At 37.6% G+C, this 22,229-nt stretch overlaps 1 long non-coding RNA gene across 1 annotated transcript in view; it reads right to left on the reverse strand.

Annotated features, from left to right (window-relative positions):
• Window positions 1-22,229, reverse strand: part of LOC150015331 (uncharacterized) — a 129,580-nt gene that overhangs the window by 79,252 nt on the left and 28,099 nt on the right. Inside the window, exon 4 of the long non-coding RNA XR_016509987.1 lies at window positions 2,571-2,693. This is a non-coding gene — a long non-coding RNA (uncharacterized LOC150015331). The remainder of the gene's footprint in view (window positions 1-2,570; window positions 2,694-22,229) is intronic.

Here is a 22,229-nt window from a genome sequence, read left to right on the forward strand (position 1 = left end):
TGTTGTAAAGTCTCATATTAAAATAAATTGGTTCCCCAGAGGGTTAAGTATAATGACCCCCCTCACAGCAAATAAAATTTAAATGTAGAATAGAGTATTTTTAATCAGTCTGTACTGGAAACAAAAGCCAAAATGAACTGTAGGTAGCCACCTAGAAAAAGAATTATTTAGGGGTTTATAGGAAATTAAGAGATTATTAAATATGCCTATACCCTAAAATATTCTGAGTTATGGAAAACTTGAAATTGATCAAATAAACACATATTTAATATATTATATATTATTATATCAAGTCCTTATTTTGGATCATGTGTCAGATTAAAATTAAAAAGATGAGAAATATCCTACTCCTGGTTCTCATGAAACTCGTCTAGGAAGGGGAGGCCTAGACACAATAAATAGACTACAATGGGTTAGAATCAAGAGTAAAGAGAGTGCTGATGAGGAAGATATCAAATAAGTAATTAATTCTAAATGGAAAGGAGAGATGGGTGCAGTTCAAGAAATTTTCAGAGAATCTGACATTTGGCGAGACCTTGCACAATAAACACTACTTTACCACATATGGAAGAAGGAAAAAATGGCATTCTAGATAAGGAAACAGTGGCCCATGTCTCAGTATGTCCTAATCAAGTGAAGCACTATGGAGATAATCGGGGAGGGCGTGAATTACAAGGTCTTTGTGGGAGACAGGAGAGAGAGAGAGACCATGAGTGCGAGCATCACAGGGTGATATTTTCGAAGAGACTTGATTATTTTCTTTAATTCAAGATATGAGACTGAGGCAAAATGAACAGAGCAGGGGAGGTCATACCTGCCCCTGGCAGGAGACAGACTCTAGGGAAAGACATCATTGCTGAGGCCAATTCTCTATGTGCAAGTGAGGTAGATAGATAGCAATTCTGCTAAAGGGCGTGACAAGCTTAACCATGACTCACGCATGGTCAGGACTTGGGTTTCCAGGAGATATAGCAGATGAGTAAAACACAGTACAGTAGACTGAATAAGGGCCTCCAAAGATAACAGGTCCTAATGTCTGGAACCTGTCAATGTCACCTTCTATGGCAAAAACTTTGCAGACATGATTAAATTAAGGTTTTGAGGTGGAGAGATTATTCTGGATTAACCAGTTGAGCCCTACAGTAACAAATATGCTTATTAGAAGGAGGCAGGAGGGGATTTGACTACAGAAAGAAGAGGAAAAGGAAATGTGACCACGGAGGCAGATATCAGAGTGATGGAGCCACAAGCCAAAGAATGTCAGCAGCCACCAGAAGCTGGAAGAGGTAAGGAACAAATTCTCCCCTAGGCCTGTAACAAGACAGCATTCCGTTTGGCACCTAAATTTTCATTGCTGTAAGCCACCAAATTGTGGCAATTTGTTACAGGAGTCATAAAAACTATTACACACAGTGAGCAAAGAATCATGTCTCTAGAGCTCTTGGGTGTCACAATCACCAGTCCTGATAAAAATAATTCAGATGAGAAGCACCTCAACTATCAAGAAGTTGAAGTCTAAGCTGAAGCCTTAAAGGAAGGCTAGATCATTGAACTGAGTAACTGGCCAAAATTTAGGCAATGGCACCCCAATAAAAGCTCAGAATAAGTTAATATAAGATAGATAGAAGAAATGTAAATCATAGCCACCAAACAATGACACATGGGGAAAGGGAACTGGCTCTGAATACTAGTGGGAAAAATAGGAGAGATATAGCAACTCAGAGGACATCACTGGGCCATCAAATTTCTGGTACAGGATAGTTGCTTAATTTTAAGTGCCCATTCGACTTGGGAAGGGGTAACAGAGGAATGGAAAACACTTACATGCATCCTGGCTCAATCAGGACAGACTAAGGAACTGGATCAAGACTAGACCATGAAATTGAAGACCCCAATGGATCCAGGTGTGGAAAGATTATGGAAATAAGATAGATGAAACATAGAGTGCTAAAGAGCTTCAATTATGCTTTTTAATCCATATGGGAAATAACTCAATGAGCTATATTTTGGGAGAGTGGGAGCAGGGTAGGATTATCCTCAGTATACCAAATGGCCCAGTAAAAAGGTAATTGAACCAGCCAAGGCCAGATAATAAGAATAGGGAAATGGAGATGGATTAGGAAATATCTAGAAGACACAGATTACTTGAATGGGGAATGAGTGGCTGGTAAGGCATGAGAGCGGCAGGTAAATGACAACACCAAGGTTTGAAGTACAAAACTTCAAAGAAGAGGCTACGGTAGAACAGAAAGAATTAAGTTTGTCTTTGGCTATGTTGAGTTTAAGGTATTGATGGGTCATGCCAGGGATGACAGCCAGAAGCTAAAACTCAGAATGTCAAAAATGTTTGAGATGTTTTAAAAAGTTATCTGTAATGTACTCTTATGTTCTTCCTCCTGACCCATCACTATGAAAGAAATCCAAAAAAATGTTCCTAAACTTTTAATATCCTAAAAACACCATTTTGGAACCATACTCATACCACCCACTCCTACAAAAAAAACTTGCATTGGCAGTGCTTAAAAGTAAACATATTAGAAATTTTCTAAGAAGAGGGAAAAAATTCTTACCATTAGCCACTTCCCTTTGGGTCTGTTAATTCTGAGGACATCTGGTGGACTGGACAACGGAGAACAGCCATGCATGGATCAGGGGCAGTTGAGACGGCTGTTCAGGGCGGGCACCAGGATGGCCTGCGGATGGAAAAGAAGGCATACTTTTGAAATGTGCAGAGGACATCAAGTTAGCCTCTGTTGGAGCAATAAACACACATTTACGATGAGAGAACAAAGCCCAGTATGTTCAGTAATATAGACACCTGGGAAAATAGACGAGGAAAACATTAATAAGGACACAGATTTACCTGGGGAAGAAAATGTATGCTATAAATCGGGTATAGATTCTGTATACCTCTCCACCAAAACCCTCAGGTATACAGTGCTTTCTTACGGAATCCATGCAGCTCCCCCTCGAGCCTGTAATTTATCGTGGCTACTACCAGCTGAAATGTGGAAATGGCTCAAAGGGGGAGCATCTGAAATTCCAGATTAGACAATCTGGAAAGGACGATATGTGGGAAGGCAGCAAGGTTTAATGTGAAGATGCAAACGACTATGATAAAATCTCTGTCCTCAGTCAAAGTATGTAAAGATAAGTAAGGTTCTTGAGCCCCATAATGGAGACCACAGCATTGCAGAGGTGACAATAAAGTATCACCTATATCTTAATAAGCTTTCAGACTAACAAATACCTATAGTGAATAAATAAAAGACCTAGTAAAATAGATGTAAATAAACAAACATATGAGCAAATTAGGTCTTATTAAGACCTATTATGAAAATACATCTATCTCAGTGCCTGTTTAAATTTTGAAGGTCATGAGAAATCCTGGCAGTGCTGATATTCCAGAATGGGGGACTATATAAACAGATGCTGAAAACATACCCCAAATTAATCACACCGTCTTACATTTGCATAGTACTTTTATGAATGCTGCCTCATAACATCTCATCTGATCGCAAGCCAAGCTGTGCTCCCCCAAATTTTAACCATGGATTCACTCCATGTGTTTTTATTTAGTGCCTACTATATAAATCATTCTGAGGGGAAATACACATGTAATAATACCTGCCCTTAGGGAGTTAAAAACTGATTAAGTGAAAAATATAAAACATGGAAATATAAAAGTGCAAAACATACTTTTTTTTTAAATTAGAGAGGTAAGAGTTAAGTATTCTTAAAGGTAAGAAATGAGAGACAGATAAAAGAAGGATCATGGGTTTTTAAGTGGAAAAGCATATATGAAGAAAAATGGAAAGTCATGAACTGGAGTTCATGAGAAGTGGACGAAAGATACATGAGTGGACATGTGGCAAGAGGAGCTTCCAAGGGATTGAAACAAAGGAAGTTAAGAAAGAGCCTGGTGTGGTGGATGTCATGACACTAAGCATAAAAAAGAAATTCTTGCTGCAGAACAGAAGATGTTAAGGGCAAATGATGGAAGAGCCAAATGAAGACAAGCTATCCTTAGTATTAGATCAGGAGTGAAACATATATAATAGGCTTTAATCAGAAAGCTACACAGGGAAGAGAGGACTGAGCACCTTTGTCTTAGATGCTAGTTAGAAGGCTGTTACAATAATCTAGGCATGAAGCCACGAGTTCCTGCTCAAGTAGGAAGAAAAAAAAGATGACAAAGAGATGGTTGGGAAAAAAGAATACTAATGAAGAATGAAAAGATTTGAGTGACTGTAAAGGATTTGGAAAGTTAAAAACTGTCTGGGGTCAGTAACCAGAAGAATAAGGATGTCATTTCTAAGGCATTGGAAAGGAAGAAGGTGCACATAGTTTGAGAAATGATTCTGTTTTAAAGACACTGAATTTGAGGTGGGGATAGTATAACTTGGATGAAACATCTTCTGGAGAGGAAAGAGCAAATGTGAGCTCTATAGACTGAAGATACAAGGTCAGAAACCATCACTCTGGGGGGAAACTGAAATAATAATATAGGTGTAAAGAAACCATTTAGAGAAAGAATTCAGGGGCTATGAGCTGAAAAGATTTTGGAATTTCTCAAACACATATCATAGTTTCTGAGTTAGTGACAAACTATCAGGAAAAATTCTAAACCAAAGAACTTGGGAATACTTCAGAGATAAGATTGGACTTATACAGGGAACATATTTCTCAAAATATTTCAAAGACAAATATCTAACAAGCAAAAGTCATCCTAAAATATCAAAATGTCAACTTTATGGTCAATAATGGCATTAAATAAAGTTCTGTGGAATTTAGCTATAAATAAATTATGGTTAACTTATAACATGATTTTTAATCACTGAACATCATAACAACAACAACCACAAAAAAAAAAAACAAAAAAAAAAAACAAAAAACCAAAGTCTCCAACAGGAATGTAGGGTCTGGTATTTTTAGTGCCCCCTTTCCCCTCACCATTGACAACCACAACAACAGTCATTGACATACATCTTTATGGTTTCTTGGGACCATAAACATTGTGACCTTTAGTGTCCAAGATGAACAGAAGGTTTCTCAAACTAGAAAGGTAAACTAAACGTTTACTCAGGTTGTTTTCAAACTTCTGGTAGAGAACACAAAGCTAGAAGTCATTTCCACAGCTGCACAGAGTTCTGAAGTTTGCTATTAATTAGAGGAAAACAATATGGCTTCTGCATATAAATAAAAACATAAAATTATGTCCTATCTTCCGGTTAAAGATGTCCCAGTGATATTATAAACAACAACAACAAACAAATTACACTGCCCTCCTGACTCATCTCTTCCTCCTTCTGCAGCAACCCATCAAAAATGAAAAAGAAGCCATTTTTTCAATTAAGAAAATATAAAAGTAATGCCTAACATGTGTTGCTAATTTGTTTAGTAATAATAACTAACATCAATTTAATACTTATTATATATCTGGTACTGCTATAAACTCTTATCTACAAAAAATCCTTTGTGGTGGGTACTATTATCAGCAACCCCATTTTACAAAAGGGGGAACCAAGGCCTGGAGAGGCTGAGTGGGTTGTCCAAAGTTACATCCTCAGTATGAAGTGGAGCCAGGATTTGAATCTAAGCAGAAGGATTTCAGTGCCTCACACCCTACCTCCATGCTGTCTGCCCTATTTCTCAAATACATGCTTCAACACCACATGTCCTATTAACCAAATAAAGTAAACTATTGTTAAAAGACAGTAAACACTGTCTATGACATAAGTGATTCTTGATTGTTTCAAAAATCTCCAAGAGTACCAGATACAAACAAACCAAAAGAAAACAGCAATATACAGACACAAACACTTTCAAAGGATAGTTTAAATTAAAAAAGATTCCAGTTGGATTCAGAGAAACTTTTGACTATTTAGGGTGACCAAAGAAAAATAGAATGAGTGATAACTAACAGACAACTTAGAAACAGTCACTTCTGCACATCTTCTTTTTATTTAAAAAAAAAAAAAAAAACACTTCTGATTCACATTTATTTACTTTTTAAAGTTGAGTTTTGACTACGTATAGTATTTCCTTTAAGAAAATTTCAGGATTTCAGGATGTATTCTGCACTTCGCTCTCCTAATTTTTCTCCCATTTTCACTGATTGTGGTCTAAACCTGTGTTTGAAAGAATTATACAGCATCTGGCACATGATCCTTGCATTAAAAACTGATGTTTCAGCCTGTATTTGTAAATAATACATTTTAATTGAAGGCCTCCACAACTAACTAGTTAACTGTATTTACGATACTGCTAACATTTCTCTGGATCAAATGTTCTCTTTTGGCTAATTTTACCTAAGACACTTACTCGCTACCTGATTTCAAAACATAGAAGAGAACGTGATCCTAAAAAGTTATTAAAAGGCAGAGAAGAAAGCAACCAAAGATTTATTGAAGAAATGCAAGTGTCCATGTGATTTTATTTCAAATATGCCTAGAAGATGGAACAATTTTTGGATTCAATCTCCCATGATCCTGTGATAATCCAGAGTTGACAATGTGGAACACAAACATTGGGTATGTCACATGGTTCTACTGGACCAAATTGTCAGAATGGAGTTTTAAGAGCAAGGTGCCAGAAATAGCATTAAAAACTTTTTCAACGGGTACCAGAGACCCTGGGAATGGCCTCAGCCCCACCATGGCCTTATCTATCACATGAGGTCCTAGTGAATCCTTTCTTCATCGCAAAGGCAGCATGGACAGTGCCACAGGAAACATGAACATTCATGCTTCTCTCTCCCTGGCCACAAACCTCTTATATCCCTAATGCCCAGTATAATGCTAATGATGGATAAATAAGAACAACAAGGAAAGAGACTTTTTCAAACCCAATGTTAATAAGGGCAGCAACAGAAGCCAGAAGCTCAGGATTTAAAATTTTTTAAATACAAAAATCAAACAAACAAACACCCTCAAAATTAGTTTCAATAAGTGACTTTGGGATTACATGAAATTTTAGGACTTCTTGTATTTTTTTTTTTTAATCAGCTGCTTTGACCTATGCCTGAGAGAATTAAAAACTGCAGGCTGACTTTAACACTTTCCCATTATTGCTCTCTTCAGAAATGTTTCTTACTGCCTCCCCCTGCACAGGACAGTCTGAGCCAGTGTCCCCAAACAGAGAACTAGCATACGGAATAGCTGTTCATGGTAATCGGGGAGACAAAGATGATGTGATCAGTCTTCCTTCTGGGGAACACACATATGAATTGGTGACTTCAAGACTGAGAACTCTGCAGAAACTTTGTAATGTGTTGCCGCCACTTATTTTACCACAGAATGCATTTTCACAAGGTATCTCGTGGGATACCAAGACTACATCGAATACAGCTTGGGAAACGTTGCTCTAAACTTCTGAGCTCAGCACTCAAGACTTAAGAATCTGACCCCAAGTCACCCTTAATCACCATCAATATACATTCACAAGATTTGATATTCTAGTCCCCACAGACACACACACAGAAAGTCACCCCTCCACTCAAATTCATCTCCTCCCTACGTCCTGAACAGACATTTGCTCCACTGCATTGTTCGGACCATTCTCGGTGCTAGAATCTTCAACCTTTGATTCAATTTAATCCCTCAACACTTGAAATAAAACCTCATCTCCTCTGAGATTCTTCCATATAATGACATTTTTCCTTTGCCCTGAACAGGTCACCTCCCACCTGTATTACTAGTATCCAAGCCTGTCCTTGAGCAGTAGCAAAGAGGATTGATTAAAAGCCCTCCAGCAAGTGATCTAAATTCAAATGCTAGCTCTAGGATACTAGGTTCCTGGGGGCAAATTTCCTCTCTGAGCTTCACTGGTTTCTTCATCTGACCATTGGGGATAAAATAACATCTATTCCATTGCAGCAGTTGTGAAGTTTCAATGGAGGTGAGGCCCATGACGCTCTTTCAACATCACTTACCACAGAAAGCATACAATACATGTTAACTCTATCACATCCCTGTGATCTAAGTAAAAGGCTTATTCCAAATGCTGTGACTGCTGGTAACTAGCACACCTACAAACCTCCATGTTCCCTTCGATGCTATTCTATGCCGTCACATCAATTACTTCCTGCAAGAGGAACAGAAAAGGCTTACTCTGGGAGTTTATTAGTAAGAAATGGCAGTCCCGAAGTCAATTCATCAGTGGGTAATCCATTAAGCAATCTAAATTATAATTCTGATATTGGCATTGTCTGCAAAAGTTATATGTGTGTTACACTGTTATTCGTTTGCACAAATTTACGTTTTTTAATCTAAGCATGGTTTTAACATCATGTACAATATGAACAGGTCAGTCCGTGTAGAATCACTTTAAACATTTAAGAAGGCAATGTTTGTCTCTGATCAAAGGAAAACATTGTTCAAGCAAATCTAGATATTAATGTTCTTTCATTTCATTTAAAACATTAATGAATGGTTTGGGGGGGAAAGGGGAAACCACACAGTTTTTTCTTATTATAGCTGAAAACTTATTAAAATAACACATTCAAAAGTTCATTCATTATCAAATATATGTAAATTAGTTTAACAAAGTCTTCATGAGTGTCATTTAAGGAAAGATTTGAAACCCAAACCTACTTGGGAACATTTCCATTTGTCTGTGCTTTCTTTCCCACATCTGTTTCCCAATCTCCTCCTACACTTCAAACTCAACATCACTTTCTTTTTTATCTTTGCATCTCATACTGTTTTCATGCCTCCTAAAATACTTTTTAATTTTACCTTTTCATTAGGTTAGTTAATTTTGTTGGGGTTAATTTCACGTATTTTCAGTGTTGTTTCTTTCTAAAAGTCAAGTCTCATTTCCTTCCCCTTCCCCCTCTTCTCAACCTACTCCTTTTCTTTGAGAAGGATTGCTTTTTGGTGTTTAATGCTGTTATAAACTGGAAGTGACAGAGTGTAATCTGCAAACTAAATCCATCTTCAAATCGCCTTGCTGAAGACAATGCCTCTCCATGAGAACATGGTCTCTGTCTCAGAAGATGGAAAGACTGGATACTCACCCACTGTAGCTCTCCCCGCCACAAAGAATAGTAACAAAATGGATTACCGTATTTTTCGCTCCATAAGATGCACTTCTTTTCCCCCAAAAGTGGGGGGGGGGGGGGGGAATGTCTGTGTGTCTTACGGAGCAAATATTGCATCACAGACCGTGATGTGTATTACCTGACCTGTCAGCGGCGGCAACAGCTGTTAGAAGAGGAAGCGGTGGGCTCACGCAAAACCCCTGGGAATGCTTAAATTTCCCACATTACTGCTGAATTTCAGGGCATCTGATTAGTTGCCGTCTGCCTCTGCCCATCACCCGGGACCTAGGAGAGTGCAGAGGGCTGCCTCACACACACTCCCAGCAACAACTGCTGACCTATTGAATCAGCTGAGGCTAGTAACCGGTATGCGGCACAGTGCCAATTGCCAATTGTCTTTGACACTGGGTGGGGTCGGGGTCAGTAGAACCGCCTCCAATCACCAATCACTGTCTCTTAAGCTCCACCAATCATGAGAGGCAGATGGGTGGAGCTGAAGTAACATGTTCTCGGCTGGCTACTGGCTCCATTAGATGCTACAGCTGCCTCGTCTACCTCCATACTGTTTCCATTGCACGCCAGATTTCTGTGGGAGGAGGCCAGCAGTAACTGGGTGAGCAGCCATAAATGCTGAAGTGTGTAGTATATAAAGGGGGTTATGGTGGGGTCACCATTCTAGTAGTAACACAAGCACTGGGAATATAGTATGCCAGAACCTGTAACTAGGGTAGTGATACTCTCAGTGACTGTTACAACTAGTGGTACCTCTTAACTCCCTCAGTGCCTGTTATGAAAGGCCCCCATAAATTCTGACACTAGTGATGATGAGTTCTTGGGGTTCCCAGAAAACTAGAAGAGTACTTGAACCTTAAAGTCTCTCCTCATTTGTTGATGACAGTGATGATGGTTCTTAATACTGCCTTTGACTACTGTTCCATTTACATGGTTGAAATATTATTCTGTTATATTTTATTAAATATTTTAGTACATAATTTGGTTCAGAATATTTTTTTTCTTGTTTTCCTCCTCTAAACCTACGTCCGTCTTGAGGTCAGTTGCATCTTATCGTGAGAAAAATACGGTAAATGGTAAACACACAAAATAAAACCAGTTTTGTATTACAACATATACTGAAAAGTTTCTCCCTGTACATGTGACATTATATATAAATGTATAAGTTCCTCATTATGTATGTGATACATGTGATAAAATATACTTATACACATATACAGAACCTTAAGCGAGTTTACATCTTCTCTAATGAAATCTAGTGGCAATTATCTATTCAAACAAGTGAGATTTTTTTTTGGGGGGGGGGTCTGATTAGAGCATTCTTAATATTATAAAAATGCCCGAGTTTTGCAGGATACATGTTTGTCTAGCACACTCAAGTGCCAAAAGGCCCAGAAAGCCTAACATTGCATGCTTTACTTGCTGCTGTCAGTGTTATTTCAATGTAGTAATATTTCATAGAGATAATCAGCACCATGTTAACTTTCCAAGCTATGTTTATTTTTTAAAGACTTGGCATTTTTATTTAGACTTAGGGTTATGTCTCTATTAAATTAAAAGAGTATAAGGTCATTTAGTTCAAGTTCCTTTCCTGCAAATATGTGTGAACCACAGGGGAACCTGGGGACACAATTCCTTTCTGAGAAATTGACATAAAGCTGGTTCACCTCTGAATCCAACTAAAAGTGAGATTAGTTAATAAAGAACTCAAGGATATAAAAAAAGTTTTATCTCAATAGAAGGAGTATAAACACAGGAATTCAGCATTAGCATGAGGTTTCACCAAACATATGGGGAGTAGGAGTCACACTGTCTGCTTGCCCCTCTGCCCTCCTGTCTAACTGTGGCTGATCCCATTTGCTCACCACACAAGAGTAAGACCCCACATCTGACCCGTGGACCTGCCAGTAGCTAAATGGAAAGAGTCTGACACCACTTCACCTTCCTTTATGGAAATCATTGACCTCAATTTTCATAATGAATCACTTTAGAAATACATTTGTTTTGAAATAATCCAGGAGAGAGATGTCAAATTACTTTGAGATAGTTCTTCCATTATCCAACAATTCATCCAGAGTGCCAGGTATAGGCCAAATTGTGAAGTTGATCAAGTTTTGGGAAGAATCTCTTGAAATCCTTTTCTGGGTTCCTTTTATTCATACAGGACACATGCAAAAGATCTTACCAAAGCCTCTTCATCCCCAACCATCAAATCTATCATCCTAACTGTCCCCTCCCTTCCATGCTTCCCTCATCCTTTATTCCAGCCCTCACCCTGTCCTTACATTCTCTGCCACACACCAGACAGGCATTTCTTAAACTTAAGTCATCTACAAAAGCTTACTCATACTCCCAGAAGTGACCTAAATTATTTTATTAGATCTTCAAAATATGCACCAAAAACACAATTAGGAATAAACTCCTTAAGTTTCTAAGTTCTATACAACTATAAAGCCAAAATAAATGGATAAGAAAAAACTACAAAACAGCACAATTTAACAATATTAATTGAATGTGATAGATGAGGTTTTGCTGCAAATTTGTCACTTGCAGCCTGACTATGGCACTCAGGCCAGCCAACATTCTTTGGACCTAAGGGTGCTTACATTACTGGGATAGCAGGATGGCTCCATTCTCTCACCACTTTTCTCTAACCTATATCAGAAAAGGGTGTCATCCAGCCCAAATTTGGTAGAAACTCATCATTTATAAATCAATCATTAGCCAGAAACAAAGACTAGTACTCAGGGGCCAACGCAAAGGTAAACAGGTACTCAAGTTTCCTGGGAAGACCCTGTTGTAACATTATCATTGAGATGATTTAGAATGTGTTTACATCAGTTTATTATTGATACAACAATGAAAACACAGAGTTAAAATGCTCTGGAGAGAAGTGAAGTCCCTGGGAGACCATGCTCTGGACAGAGGACTCCTGAGCCCAACTGAGGGCCACCTCTCCACATCCACTCCTCCCTCCTTACTCTCAGTCCAGCTACCAGATGGGAAAGCAATATGAGGAATCGATTCCTCATGTGGAGCAAGGTCTTACTTTCCAAGATGCTCAGCATATAAAAATAAATTCTTGGAAGAGACCACAGTGTCTTTAATCCAAATAGTACATTTTTAACTCTAGAATCCCAGGCATGATGGATGGGGAGAGAGAGAAAGGGAGAGAGGAAAAGAGAGGGAGGAGGAGGAAGAGAGATTTATTTATGAGAAGAGTTTTTAGGGGGAAATTGCTGAATTCCCATTGTTCTCTAATAACAGCACATTCCACATACACTTACTTCTTATTCCTCAATCAACAGCACTTTGACTATCAATATCATTCCCAAAACAAATGCCAATTTATATACTCCTGATGTTAAGTATGCACATACATTGGTGCACACATACACATACATATACATACATACACACACAGAGCATCCTATGTGCCACTCAGGTCCACAAACTTAATGACTCAGTAGCACCAGCCCCTCCCTTCTTCTCCTGTCCTAACTTCCTCTGGAAAAAGTACAAATCTGGTCCAAAGGCATAAGTAGCACTGGCAGGAGAAATCTGTCTCTCATTATCTGGCTAACGGCAGAGAACCATGTTGGAAGTGGAGGCAGAACAGTCCATCCCCAAGAGGACGCTCACAATCTCTCTCCCTCCAAAATGTTTGAACCTCAGGCCAACAGGAAACAGCTATATTCTCCACAAATGTAACTCACCACCCTTTTCACAAGTCTACTGTGAGAGATACATTTTGAAGCCTATACTCTTCAAGAAAACTAAACTGCAATAAAATCATTGCAACAAATAGATATAAATAAATAGCAGCACCAGTAATAAAACAGCTAATGCATGTTGTGTTGGCATGGTTATAAGGGCTTTACCTAGATTTTCTCATTTAGCTCACAACTTTGAGGTATGTAAAGTTACCACAAGTGACAAAGTTGCCACATTTTAAATACTTACACACAGCTACTCCCATACATTTAAACAGTAAAACTAGGGTCCTGAAAATGTCATTAGCATGATCTGACACAGAAAGACAACTTTTGAGCTCAGTTATCCATTTATTCATTTATAATTGACTTTTAAATATTTTTGTATCTATAATAGTTAATAACTTATGACACATGTAACAAAGAACTTTTTAAAAAATATGAACACTGTCTTAGTCGGCCAGGGCTGCCATAGCAAAGTATCCTAGACTGGGTGTTGTAAACAACAGAAATACAACTTCTTACACTTCTAGAGGCTGGAAGTCCAAGATCAAGGTGCCCACAGGGTTCAGTTCTTCTGAGGCATCTCTCCACGACTTGTAGAGGGTCACACTCTTGCCACTTCTTCCATGTGTTCCTCCCTCTGTGCTTGTGTGTCACTCAGGCTCATTGTGTCCAAATTTCTGTTCTTGTAAAGACACCAGATCGAACCAGGGCCTGCGCTCAATGCCTCATTTTAACTTAATCATCTCTTTACCAAATACCATTACATTATGAAGGAGTAAGGGTTGGGACTTCAACATGAATTTGGGAGGACTACAATTCAACCCATAAGCGACACACATATTCCATGTCAGTTAATGAAATTGAACATACACAGCCCCTCTGTGGGTCCCTCCCAGACCACAATCCTTGTCCCTTAAGGGTAACCAGTCTTTTGATTTTTGTTTTAGATTTCTTAATAGCTTTATCAACTATATTGGCATATTTTAAAAACTTTACTATTCTTAAACAGAACCACTGAAAACAATGAATCTCCCTCTAAGTAGGGTTTTAGCTGCATCTCCCAGAAATTTTATGTATTGGATATGCTTTATTATCATTTCAAAATATTTTTTCCTGGGACCTGTGGGTTATTTAGGAGTGCATTGTTCAATTTTCAGATGTGCAGGAATTTTCTAGATGGCTTTTTATTATTAACTACTAATTTTCCTTTTGCCAGAGAACATATTTTATATTATTTCAATCCCTTTTAAATTGTAGAGACTCATTTGATGGTTCAGTATATGGTCTTGCATTTGGAATTAAAATAATGTTAATAATAGGGTAATTTAATATAGCTGCATTCACTGTGGCCATTTTGATTCAAAATATCAGTCACTCACAGAATTGCTTAAGTAAGTAGAAGCTAAAAACAAATTTTACTTAAATGGAAGTTTGATTACTCCTTGTGAAAAATGGATAAAGTACTTATTTTTAGGGGCACAAATATCCTTTTTTAATTAAAGCACTGACTAAAAGAGGCTGAAGATAGTATACTGATATATTAGAATTGCACCATTTTTAACAAATCATACAATTTCTAAACCAAATACTAATCCCTTACTCTACCTCTAGGAGCATGCACTGGGTGATATGAAGAGATCAACAAATTATCTTAACGTTTATCCTACAGCAAATCAATTTGGACCAGTATTTGAGATTTAGGAAATATGCAGAAAAAGAGTGTCCCATGTCAAGGTTTGTATGCGGGGTGGTAGTAAAGGGTAAAGGGAGCCAAATGTGCGGTGATGAAAGATAATTTCACTTTGGATGGCAGGAACATGATGCAATACACAAATCATTATCACAGAAATGTACACTTGACATCTATATGATCTTATTAAACAGTTTCACTCCAATAAATTAAATTTAAAAAGTTTTAGATATAAAGGTTATATACTATAAAAATGTAAACCTCTTCAGGTCCTTTGCCTATTTTTTATCAGATTGTTCTGAAGTTTTTTTGTTTTGTTTTCTTTGTGTGGTTTTATAAATTACTTATAAATTTTGGATACTAACCCTTTATTAGATATATAGGCTAAACTGTTATCCCATTCAGTGGGTTGTCTTTTTATTTTGCTGATGGCTTCCTTTGCTGTGAAAAACCTTTTAGTTTGATTTAGTTCCACTCATTTTGTTTGTCTGTTTCTTTCTCTTGCCGGAGGAGATGTATTAGAAAAACTATTGCTTTCTATGAACAATGTCCGAGATTTTAATGCCTGTGTTTTCTTCTACAATTTTATATGGTTTTAGGTCTAACATTCAAGTTTAATCCATTTTGAAATTATTCTTGTGTGTGGTGTAAGAAGGTGAACTAGTTTCATTTTTCTGCATGTTATCTGTCCAATTTTCCCAACACCATTTATTGAATAAACTCTCTTTGCCTGTTCTGTCAAATATTAATTGACTATAAAGGCATAGGTTTGTTTCTTGAGTCTCTGTTCTGTTCCACTGATCTATGTCTGTTTTTATACCAGAACCATGCTGTTTTTATTACTATGGCCTTATAGTACAGTTTGATATTAGGTAGCATGATTCCTCCAATTTTGTTCTCCTTTCTCAAGATTGCTATTGCTATTCTGGGTACTTCATGGATCCATATAAATTTTTGGAATATTTGTTCTAGTTATGTGAAGTCTGTCATTGGTATCTTGATAGGAATACATTGAAATTGTACGTTGTTTTGGGTAGTATGGACATTTTAATGTTGTTAATTGTTCCTATCCATGAACATACAGATGGCCAATAGACATATGAAAAGATGCTCAATTTCACTGATCATCAGAGAAATGCAAATTAAAACCACAAGGAGACATCACCTTACACTTGTCAGAATGGCCATCATCAATAAATCAACAAACAAGTGCGGGCAAGGATGTGGAGAAAGGAAAACCTTTCTGCACTGTTGGTGGGAATGCAGGCTGGAGCAGCCATTATGGAAAGCAGTATCGCATTACATCAAAAAATTAGAAATGGACCTGCTTTATGACCCAGTGATTTGACTTCTGGGAATGTATCCAAAGAAACCTGAAACACTAATTCGAAAGAATATATGCACCCCTATGCTTATTGCAGCGTTACTTACAACAACCAAGATTTGGAAGCAGCCCAAGTGTCCATCAGTAGATGAGTGGATAAAACAGCTGTGGTACATTTACACAATGGAGTACTACTACTTGGCTATAAAAAAGAAGAAAATTTTCCCCTTTGTGACTGTATGGCTGGACCTGGAGAACATTATGCTAAGTGAAATAAGCCAGTCAGAGAAAGACAAATACCATATGATTTTACTCATATGTGGAATCTAATGAACAAAATAAACTAATAAACAAACTAGAGACAAACTCATAGCTAGAAGGCTGACAGCTCTAAGGGGGAGTTTGGGGGGCTGGAGGAATTGAGCAAAAAAGAACTCACGGACACGGACAACAGTGTGGAGATTATGGGGGGCGGGGGGAGGATATAAGGAAGATAAATGGCCAAGGAAAAGATGCAATAAAAATAAACTATTAAAAATGTAAACCTTCTTTAGAAAGGTTTCCAAATACATTCCAAAAGAAACAAGCATACAAAACTATGTTTATACTTTTAAAAATGATAGTACTTTAAAATATTTTTTTTTTAAATTTAGCTGGAAAAAGAAAATACTCAATGCTTACTGTCTTACTCTAGGAAAAATCATTTACTTAAGTACAGTTTTCCCAAAGCTATTTAAACACCAGGATTCAGAAGTAAACCTTATTTGGATGAGTTTTTACTCAAGAACTTGACCTATATAACTTAAGTTTTAAAAAATCAAAAAACTAGGCAATATCCTCGAAGGGGCTAAAAATGGTTTAAAATTTTTCAGCCTAGGGATAAGCATGAACTAGAAGAAGCACAAATGTTTCCTGAATATGTTATATCATGTAGCTAAGTAGAGAGGATTTTTAATGTCTAATCTTTAACTTCTTTAAAAATGAATTTCCATGAGTAGTATGGAAATAGCATACTCTAATTTTGGAAGTAAACATGGTCACTACTCAAATGCTTGCAATGACTCTTTAAAATAAGATTTCACAGATGCAGCTTCTGGGGTTGTTGCATTCGAACATGCTACTGGTAATATTGTATGCACAGAGTTAGACAGTACTCATACAGGTTCAAAAATTCCTCTGGTGAGCCTGTGTTAATGAAAATTCTCCTTTCCAAATATTCTTCTGGACCACTGTGACAGAAACGTTGTATCAGAGCCAGAAAGCAGCCTCATGCATATCTGCAACTGTACATTTTTCAGGCATTACATTAGATTTTCTTATATAGTTCCCTATTAAAATTGTTTAAATTCCAACCAAGCCTTGGGAAACAGAGCATACAGTATTTTGAGCCTTTCCACAGCATCTGGCAATGGGACTGGAGTGGTCAAATATAAAAACCAAAGTAGTTCCAACTCTTACATTGGAGAGACAAACTAAGCCTTGCTATGGGATCATGGGGCAAAGCCCCATGTTATCATTGAGTGTGAAATGTTGTTATGACAATTTTGATTTTACAAAATTAGGTTTTGGCCATAGCCTGCAGGTATTCCCTTATTGCATTCTGGATTAATTCACCTTTATGGCTAATGCCTGTCAAAATGACAAAGGACAATTGATTTCTTTTGGTGAGGTATCCTTATCAATGGAAATGTGTAGGGACTGATTGATGGGGTATTAGAGGAAAGAACCATTAATTGATTTGTAATAAATAAAGCAAAAGTTCCACTTATGACCAGCAATTGAAAAAGGCAGCTCCTTTTTCATTGGTAATTGTTTTTAATCTAAAATGTATAAAGCAGTCCAACTCAACAATCACTCAACTTATTAATATAACAGCTTTGTTAAAGCAATTCCCACTAATGTGGCTCAAGTTAAGGGCCACTCAGCACAGTCATCATAACATTAAATATGTAAAAATTTAAAAGTCACATGGAAAATGTCATTCAAAGTTACATTGTGGTGTAATGGAAAACCTTGCAACTCTGGAATCAGATGATTCAAATTCCGACTTGGCACTAACTAAGCATTTCACTAAAGTTGTCTGGTCTTCAGTTTTCTCATTTCCAAAATTGGTAAACCCCTACTTTGCAGAGTAATTGCACTAAATGAGGTAAAAATGTAAAGTGTCTGATACATACCACAAAATATAATAACTGCAAAATAGCTAGTTCTACTGCTTTGAACAAAACCTTAAGAGCAAAATCATTTTATCATTTGTCCATGTCCTTATTAAACTAACAGGGCCAAGTACAAAATTTCATTTAATGGGTTTCTATCAGGCTCTTCTTAACTTAAAAACGCCCAGCATTTTTTAACAATAAAATTGTATTACAATATCCTTAATAATATATTGGGTTTTTATATTATTGGTTCTGCTTTCATAGGGGAACTGAAAACAACATTAGATTTTAAAATGTATTTATAATATTTAGGCATATATTTCTAATTACATGGATTTTATGTTCCAATTACATGGATTTTAACTATTCTGAACTTAAAATGATCAACACAGCTCCTGGCTGCTTGGGGTTTCCCACCACCTCGGCAAAAACCAGATGAGTCAATGTGGCTGCAGCCTGGACCCAAACAAAAAGCTGACTGCTCTCAAATTTCCCTCTTGTGAATACTGATGGAGAGAGAACTGGTGCCAGAAGACTAGAGGTGAGGAAAATAAAGTTCCCTCTTTCAGAAGACAGGAAAGGAAAACAGGAGAGAATCCCAGCCACCAGTGACTTATTTGTGATCCCGGACAAGATTTTTGGCAAATTATTAAAAGAATGGTTTGTGACAACTCAGAAAAGAAAATGACAATACTGGCACACGATGTGGGCTCAATAGGGACAAGGCAAACCTCAGTTCCCTCTCTGACAAGGTTAGTAGGCTAGCAGATCACAGAAATATGCTGCACAAAATATACTTGAACTTGAGTAAGAAACCTAACACAGGTTCTCACGACAAAGTACAAGATGTAAAACTCAAGCTGAATGCTAGGGTGCTCTGTTACACTAATACACATTTGAACCAAATGGCCCGACATCTAATCATTGCCATTCTATGGAAGGTCCCTAGAAATAGGGTCTGTCCTTGGTTCTGTTGCTTTGCCATTTTTTTAACCAGTGACCTGGGTGAAGCCTAAGGAGGAATATTTATCATATTTTAAGATTGCTAAATAAAAATGAATATTTGTGTGATGCATTATTTTTGTATCCTAATACCTACATACACTATTACTCTTTACTTCACAACTATTCAATCAGGGAGTTTAAACATCTTGTTTTCCATTTCAAAAAGGAGAAAACTGAAATATTATGGATAAATTACTCATTTCAAATAGTAAAGCTAGAAAATAGTAGAGCTCGGTTATAACCTCAAGGTTTCTGACTTCACATTTTGACCAAAGCCTGGGACAGGAAACAACTACAGATGCAGGATCCAAACAGATCTTACAAACAGAAGTGAGGGGAAATGTGTGAGAAATGGCATGAATGGAGTCCCAGTGTAACCAGATGGGTAGCATTTTGTCATACGGATGTTCTGAAAATTCAGCACAATGAGATCTGTGAAATGGTAAATTTGCTAATCCAACCAAGCTGCATTCTGTATGTAGAATACATAAAAAGGTTCATAATCACCCCTTCACTCTTCTGGCCACACCTACCTGGGCTATAGCATTCACCATTTTAGGTAGATTATAAGAGGAATAGAGGAAGACTAGAAAGCACTTATCACATTGATGAGGGAAGAAGCAATCATGTAACATGAAGAATGCTAGAAGCAATTAGAGGTGTTAAGTTAGAGAAAACAGCAACAATGGTTAGGAAGTAAAAGAGACCAACAGCTATCTTCAAATATTTGTCACATGTTAGACTATGTATGCCCCAAGAGGGGAGAAACCGAATAATGTATTAGTTTGTTCGGGAAGTTACATGTATCATTGGGGGTCATATGTTAGAGAATTATTAAAGGAAATAAGTTGTATGCAATTGTGGGAGCTGTGTCTATATTTTGCTCAGGAATTGCTATAGTTGCAAGTATGAAGGGCACTGAGAGGAAGAACTGGATATGAAGTGGGGGTGAGAAAGCAAAACATGTCTCTAACCAACTCCAGTATGGATAATGAGGTGGAAGAGTTACCGTGACTGCAGATCTGCACGCTTTGTCCAGGACCTGGAGAAGCCAACGGAGATGATTCAGAAGATGGAGAAGGAGAGATCCAAGTGCAGCTCCCACAGGTGAATGACAATGCATGTGAGCCACATAGTGCCTGGCTCCCTACACCCATCTTCAGAGCATGAAAACTGGCTGCTCCTCCCCTTCTACCTCTAACACCTTGAACGCATTTATCTTGTGCCCAAGAATTGTGTGAGAAAGGGATCCTGCAAATTACAGTTTTCATTTAACTAAGTTGGTACAGTATGAAGTCACCGTAAGTGGGAACTTGGTAGATTTTTGACCAATACAAACAGGTAGTGGAATCTCTTTCATCAGCTATACTCAAGTCAGATGAGATTTGGAAGAAATGTTATCGGTATAAAAGTGATTCACCCATCAGAGGTGCTACTGAAGATCCTTTCCCATCTGGGAGAGAGGGAGATAACATTATTCCAGTACAAGGCATACGATGTTTAAATGAACTACATGCTCATAGTTTGGTCATGTAGCCATTATTCAAGGGAGGACCCCTAAAAAACCTGAAATTATTTTTTGGAGGGCAGCCCCTGGTACTACACGTTTCCCCTGCTTGGTAAGTGTTCTAGGAAACCATCTGTATCAGTGTACCAGCTGGCGTTGTTGTGAGAGGCTGCATTTCACTTCAGTGAATTTTTTTTAAGATTCTTTCAATGCATTTGCCCATTTCATGATGGGTGATTTATGAGCGCACCTGCCCACACCGTGCTGACTGTTCAGCAGTTTTTGATAAAAAATGACATGATCTCCATTCTTTGCCCTGCCTATTGTTCACCTGATCTCACCCCAAGCAACCCTTTTTTTGTTTCCCCAGATAAAAAAAAAAAAAAAAATCCTCAAAAAAAAAAAAAATTGCCAACATGGAAGAGGTGAAACAAAAAATGGTAGAAGTACCAAAAGGCATCAAAATTGACAAGTTCAAAAACTGTTCTGAGCAGTGTAAAAAAAAGTTTCAATAGGTATATTGCATCAAATGGAGAGTACTTTGAATGTGACTGAAGTTTAAACATGTAAGAATAAATACACAATTTTTTATAAATAAATTCCAGGTTTTTGCCCCCCCCCATAAGAAAACAATCCACAGAACCTGAAATCCAGAATTATAAGTTCCAGAATTCATCTGCTAGTGATTTATAAAATTCCAAAATTTTCTCAATAGCCATAAAGGAATATAATTTCTTTTTCATTCTAATGTTATGTAGTCCAGACTGCCCAACCACATGGGTAGCACCTGTGAAAGGTGTATTGTTGCTTAGGATATAATATGGAAAACCCAACAGTGACATCTCTGATACAAAAAGGCAGAAATGTTAGCCCCTTCCTAGGGATTTCAATTCATGGGGACTGAAGCTAAAACCCTCTTCTTCCTCTTTGCTCCCTCCAATGAAACTCTTAACAGGCAACATTTTTTTTTTCTCCTACTAGTACCCCCTGCACTAGACATAAGAGTCTGATACAATAACAAGAGGAATAATCATGAAAGTAGCTTGCATCGAGAACGTGTATATTCTGCCAAGGGGTCTGCTCCTAGCTCTCATCCTGATCAAATGCCAATCAAACCTGGATTTCCAAGATCCAAGGCAGAAGATACCAGATCCAAGTCAACCAAATGGATGGGTATGGCAGCCTACCAAAACAACAACAAAAAAGCATGAAAAATTCTCCAAATCACAGAGGAAAAATCCATATTTGAGCATATGTTCAACTGTCTAAGCCAATAACTTCTACTAAACTTGTGAAGCTGTACATGCCCTTTGGCATCTAAATATCAAATTCTTGGTTCAACTTTTATATCACAGGTTCTCCTTATCCAACTAATGCATAGCTACTGAAGTTTCTGCCTCACAATATCTTAACTTCAGAACTTTTTCAAACTGTTTCACATGTTAGATGCCATCTTGCTTTTCATTTTAAAATTGTTAACCACTTCTTCTTTTTCTGACTCTTCCTGGTAGTTTTCTTTGTCCTGGCTTCCTGTGACCAACAACCAAATGCAAAACTCATTAGGTCAACAGTATGGTGGGTAGGATGAGGGGTCCAACTTAAATCAACACTACCAAAGTCTAGTTTGTGGTATTTTCCCACAAGATGTAGTTTAACAGCTTACACTGAAGCAGTTCAAATACCCGCTCCTGGTGGCATTGCACCAGCTCGTGCCATATGTATAGAAGTCACCAGCTAATGCATTCCATGGCAGCGAGAATCTGCAGATTA

The sequence above is a fragment of the Furipterus horrens genome, unplaced genomic scaffold (assembly GCF_987537825.1).
Source record: "Furipterus horrens unplaced genomic scaffold, mFurHor1.1.pri manual_scaffold_3, whole genome shotgun sequence".
NCBI lineage: Eukaryota > Metazoa > Chordata > Mammalia > Chiroptera > Furipteridae > Furipterus > Furipterus horrens.